This window comes from Myotis davidii, unplaced genomic scaffold (genome assembly GCF_000327345.1).
Source record: "Myotis davidii unplaced genomic scaffold, ASM32734v1 scaffold1548, whole genome shotgun sequence".
Taxonomy (NCBI): Eukaryota; Metazoa; Chordata; class Mammalia; order Chiroptera; family Vespertilionidae; genus Myotis; species Myotis davidii.
The window spans coordinates 232,861-239,387 of NW_006298676.1; positions in this window are offsets into that span (position 1 = coordinate 232,861).

Below are 6,527 nucleotides of genomic sequence, written 5' to 3' on the forward strand. Positions count from 1 at the left end.
AGCGGGCTCTCAGGGGTCCCCCAAAGCCTGGGGTTGCCCAAGCCTGGACTTCACCCCCTCAGTCTCTCGGGCACTCCATCCCGCTGACCATCTCCTCTCGTCTCAAAACTCTCCCTCTGAATTCCAAGGGGCCGCCCTGTCATCTGTGTTTCTGCTACTCAGTTCCCGTCTCTGTCGGCCCCCAAATGCTGGTGTTTTCAAGGAAGTCTGCACCCCCCGCCCCTCCGTTCTTCTCTCCTGGGGTGAGCTCATATGAAGTCAGGGATTTGGGTCTTATTTCCCTGCAGATTCCAGGAGCTTTTGTTGGCTGAGCAGCATCTGGCACTAGTTCTGTCTCAACAATAACACCGGGTGAACAAGTGATTGAACGTATGAATGGAGAGAGCACAGTGTTGGGTCAGAGCCTGAGCTTCAAGTCAGACAGACGTGGATTCAAACCTGGGGTCACCTCTGACCGCCTGTGCCTCCCGACCTCCTCAGGTCTCAGCTTGATCCTCTGTAAGGCAGGACAATGATAAAACCTGCTTCGTTTTGTAATTTTGAAAATTCAATGAGATGAGGCCGGCTGAGGGGCTCAGTGCAGTGCCTGGCACCTAGCCGGTGCTCAGTGAAAGGTCACGATTTTAAGTAGTGTTACTGTTGTGAATTTCCACTAACACTGAGAGTAGGCACTGTGTCTGCTTCATTTCTGTACCCTCCACACTGGGCACAGAGCAGGTGCTCACTTAGGTTTGCTGAGTGAATGCATGACCTCTCTGGCTCTCGCTTCCGTACTCACACCACTGCCCCAGCTGGCACTTCAAATAGAATTTGAATTATTGTCAGATTTAAATATCAGGTGGGTGTTTGCATATCAGGCAGATATTTGAACTTTAATAAGTTTACTGTAATTAATGTTATATAAATTACTAGAGGCCCCATGCACAAAATTCATGCACTTGGAGGGGGGGGGTCCCTCAGCCCAGCCTGCGCCCTCTTGCAGTACGGGAGCCCTTGAGGGATGTCCAACTGCCGCAGAGGCAAGAGAGACTAGCGCGGAGGTGTGAGAGGCTCCCACCATCACCACTGCGCTTGCCAGCTCTGAGCCCGGCTCCATGAGCCCCACCACCGGGGTGCAGCTCCTGCATTGAGCGTATTGCCCCTGGTGGTCAGTTCGTGCCATAGCAACTGGTCATTCAGTCAATTTGCATATTAGCCTTTTATTATATAGGATACATTTAAATAAATATAGTTAAAATTCACATACCTGCCTGAATTCTAGCTCAGTGGCCCATAGGAACCCCAGAACTAAATTCACGGTCTCCCCCACCATCCAGCACCTCAAAGCTCTCCTCTCTCTGGTAATGGATCCTGTCATTCACACATTATCAATTAAAACACCCCAACCAGAGTGGAAGATTGTTGAGGGCAGGATTCTTCTCTGACTCATTTCTGACCCCAGAACCTAGAACAACTGCTGGCCCCTGCTAGGTCCTCAAAAAATATCTGTGGAGAGGATTAAGCGTCCCCTAAACATGATTGTTCTCTGCCCTTGCTGGGCCTGTCTTATGCAGGCTCATCCTGGGGCTGAAGCCCACTGAGGCCAGCCATAGACAACTGGACAATCTCTGGCCCTGGGACCCAAGCTACTGAAACACCCCCAGTTTTATCAAATGGTCTGATGACCCCCGGGAGGCTGGCACGTAGAACAGGATTGCCTGAGGCTCACTGGCAGAAAGTCTACATTGAGTCCTCCTCCAGGAAATTTTTTCCTGATTGCTCCTTCTCTAAGAAGCTTGCCTGACTCTGGAATGTACAGAACCTATCACACATACTGTCTGCTCTGGTACTTCCTGTTGGAGAGGATTACAAGGGTGACAGCTCAGGAAGGAAGGAAAGAGGAGGTCAGTATTCAATGAACGTTTGCTGGGCCACAAGTTCAAGGCAAGTTCAGCATTTGTTATCTTTAATCCTCACAAAATCTAGTGGGCATTATGACCCCATTCTGTAAGTAAGGAAACTGAGGGCCAGATGTTAGGTAGTTTTCCCAAGGCCACAGCTAGTAAACGGTGGACCCATCTTAAGCCTGACCCATCTGTCACCCAGGTCCATGGTCTTTCCAGTACAGAAATATGTTGAGATCCAATAAAGACATATTGATTAGGATCTTCACCAGAAATATGACCAAAGTGACATGTGATTTCTTTACAGACAACATGGAGAAGTGAAAGCTAAACTACAGTTAGCGCTCGGGAAAGAAAGGTTACTCTGGGGGTAAGGTTCTTGTTTTCCCAGTTTTGCCTCTTGCTAGGCATCTGGGGCTGTCTATCCTGGTGAGTTTCTGTACCTGGTCCATTGTCCTTGCTCTGCTCATGTCCATCTAACTGCCTATAACATTCCCCCCTCAAAGATTTTGGCTTTGAATTCTTTCAGAGAAAAGGGGCGCAGGGTCTCTTCTGTTGCTGCTTCATACTGAAGAGGGATGAAGTTTTCCTCTATAGCTGAAAGACCTATGTTTTCCTTCCAAGCCACGAGATCCTGGCTCTTTGTCAGAGGGACAATGAGGCCTCGATATGGAAGGAGATTGTGATGGTGCCCTGAGTACAAATATTTCCTGAGTACAAATAGAGCTTGTAACTTGGTGGAGATAACCTGTTACGGATATCAGTATTATTGGGCCAAGAATTATGACAAATGGTCTGGTAAAAGGAATAAAGATTTAGTTCTTAATAACTTCAAGTCAAGTGATGGTTTGAGAGAAAAATGAAACATTCATTTGCAGGGTGGTAACCAATTATTTAACTAGTTCAGTCTAGTTTTATGGGTGAAAAATAAAACTTTGAAGACAATTAGCTGCATTAGGGTCTAATATTTACAACTGTGTATTGTGGAGTTTATTGGAACATGATTTTCCCCCATAAATCATCCTTTATTTTTATTAAAGAGCCAAATTAAGACCAATTTATTTACTGTATTAAGTCCAGTTTCAATTTGGCTTGATTATTTGCATGAATACAACAAGAATAGTAATTGATTATATAGGTTCTTTTAAATTTGCTTTCCTGGAATTTCACAAGGAATTTTCAGATTGAGCTTTAATTTGCCCCTCCGCACAAAAGCCAAGTCATTGGGCCTTGCTTGCAATACCTGTAAGTTTGGGTAGATTCCTCAAGTTCCTGGGGTCTCCAAAATGTCTGGAGGTTCTTTTCTTGCCATTTTTCAGGAAAGCAACCTTCGTTCCTTAACAGGAAAGACTGCCACGAACCACTGACTAAGCAAGGTAGCAGGCCATTTCTCCAATCAGTTTTATTAGTTTTAAAGTCAATCTTCATTTCTTAAGGCTTTCTGATGACATTCAGAGTTCAGGCATGTCTCTCTCAGACATGACACTCCAGTCAAAGTCTTGGTTAATAAAACCAGAATTGGAAACTGGTCTTATTGAATTCATGCAAAGAAACATATTGCCATAAAAATAATAACATTCACTCATTAAGAATTGCTAAATTCTGGGGGGGGAGGGGATTATGTAGGGAGAAAAATATAAATGTTACAATATTGTTTATGAGGTTATATTTTACCAAATTGCTCTAGGGAAAAAAAAAACAAGTTTCCTTATATCTTGAGAAAAAAATCTTAAAATCAGCAATATCTTGAACAAAGTTATAAGAATGCTAATTATTTTCAGTTCATTTAGTTCCATATTATCAATTTTTGCTTATCCGGATTATTCACCATATTTTCATGAATTCACTTGTTTCTTAGAGTTTTAGAAAGCTTTATCTAGTTTTAAGTTATTATTTGCTTAGAAATCTGTAATTTAGAGTAAGTCAGAGTTCTTTTTATGAACCTTTCCAAAGACATAACTAACATATTTGCAAATGCATTAGAGTAAAACAATGACTGTCTGGAAGTGACAAACTTGAAATGACATAGTTATATGCCGGAAGCCAATTCCAGCATGTCAGCAGGGCTGAATCATCTGGAGACGGCTGAGGGCACTTCCCCAAACCTGAAAAGGATGCATAAATGATTGCTTGCTGCCAGACAGCTGAGGGTATTTCAAGCTACATATTATTGCCTCCTACTGGCCAAACACATGAACAGCCGGAGGCATTTCCTCCAATGTGAAAATGGATTCTGTATACAAACCCTGGCCTTTGATGTGTATATCTACCTTGCCTTAGGACAAATTGTGTTAATAAAAAGCAAGGGGTCCTGAGACAAGGAGAACTTAGTTCCTTCAGCTAAGTCTTCTCTAGCTCCCCAAAATGCCTTCCAAAATTATGTTTTTTCTCTGGACTCTTGATTAATTTACACACAGCGCCTTCTTCAGATTCCTGAACCCTTCTAGATGCTGGATCAAGACCCTGGCAGTTATAGATTTGATTATAATGTAATTGATGAAAAAAACTTGGCTTTTTTGGGGTAAGATATTAACTTCCCAAGATAATAATTTCTTGATAAATAATAATTATTATGAAATGACACAAAAGAACAATGCAAACCCCATATTTTCAGATTTAACATATAACCTCAATATATAAAGAGCAAATAATATGCAACATGTTAAAAGTTGTACATGGCTTATTGGAAGTGTGCATTGAGCACTGAAAACAATTCATACATTTTCAATGTGTGGGTCACAAACACCTGGATTTTAACTGCCAGATGACTGGTGTCACTGACACGACACCTGCTACCCCTGAGAGTTTTCTGTTTGAATTTGGCTTTGAATCTTTGCAAGTTCCTTCCTAGGGCAGGCTGAAAATGTAGAACATCCATTTTAATAAACATATATGTATTTAAATAGAATATATTTATTATTATTATTTTACTTGGCAAAATTTCCCATATAATTTCAAGCATATTAAATAAGCCTAAGTAGCTCAAAAACTTCTTTTACATTTTAAGAAAACAGATCTTTATGGTATTCCAGGGGCCCATTGGAATAACTCAAACTCATTTCTTGGATAAAAAAAGCATTTTAAAATTCAAACTTTGGGAAGGTTGTCAAACAAACTTAACCAAGAGGTCATAACATAAATTTTTTGTAAACCTGGGTAAAACTAACACATATTATAGGTAAAACTAACCGGGTAATAACTTTAAAAGATGTTACTCAAACTTAACCTGGTTTCAATATTTTGTCCAGACCACAGAATCTTGCCTACTTTATATAAATACTTAATTTCTTTAGGCCAATAAATATTTCATCAGAGCGCACCACATATAATACACAGATGAACACCTATCAAATAAAGACCATACACATAACTTGAATTAGTAATTTTATAGACAAGTCATAAAATTTTTTTTCATTTGTGTTTGATGACTTTTAAGAAGCCTAGATAAGGGGGGAATTTTAAATCTTTTTACCCATTCATAAATAACCAGCTTTAGAACAACTCAATTTCAATTCTTGTCTTCAAAAATGCATTTTTGTATTTTATATCTTCTATTACCAACCATACAGGGGTTTTTAAGCTTAATTTTAAGTCTTAACTTTTAGAACATTTAATTTTTTTAGTAACAACTAAAAGTAAGTGACCAGCATTGTTTAGGCTGGCAATACATTTTATGATTTCTAGAAACAGAGGCTCTTTTACTGGCAAACACATTCATCCCTTTGAGAGACATACCTAGCAAAGTATCACACATGTATTAACAGTTCCAAGTCTATTTTCTGCCTTTATTTTTTTATAATAAAAGGCCAAAAGTAGGTGAACTTAAGACTTGTCTAGCAATTAATATTTATTAGCTGAAATAAGTTAACTTGATCTGCTCAGATGGCTAGTTTTCTTTTTTTTCCTTTCAATAAGGATTACCTTTTAGAAACTTGTATTTTAAAGGATGGTGCAGATAAGAGTTTGTGTGCTTTGAGTTTTTTCTGGACTCATACCTCTGGCCCTGTAAAGACTTTATTTGTAAGACAAGTCTGTGATTTTTAATATCTCAAGAGTTGGGTTGTCACCCAAATGTTGACAAACAATTGACAAATCCATTCACCCATTTTTGGAATATTTCTTTTTCCACCTGGGTATATTTTTCTTTCAGACTCGGTAGCAATTATAGAGAGATATAGTTTGCAGCCAGTACATAGTTTAGGATCATGTCCGAGAGCCATAAAGACTTGTGTATATGGGACTGTTGTCCATTTCCCTGGAACCAGCAAAGCTGGTCTGGCTGCAATTCTTACAAAGGTCTAGGTTGGTCCCTCAGGCCATAAAGGCTGGGTATGGGAATTCAGTCCATTTGCCCTGATGACAGCAGGAAAGATCTAGCTGGAGAATCTTTCTATATAAAAACCTAAGCAACCGTTGGACCGTTGGACCAGTAGCTGTGACACTCCCTGACCACCGGGGGGCAGACACTCAATGCTCAGGCATGGAAACATGGAACAGACTGATGAATCTCAGAGGGAAGGGGAATGGGGAGGGTGGGAAGAAATTAACCAAAGATCTTATATGCATCCTAGAGGCCCGGTGCACAGATTCATGCATCAGTGGGGTCCCTCAGCCTGGCCTGCTGGGATTGGACCAAAATCCACA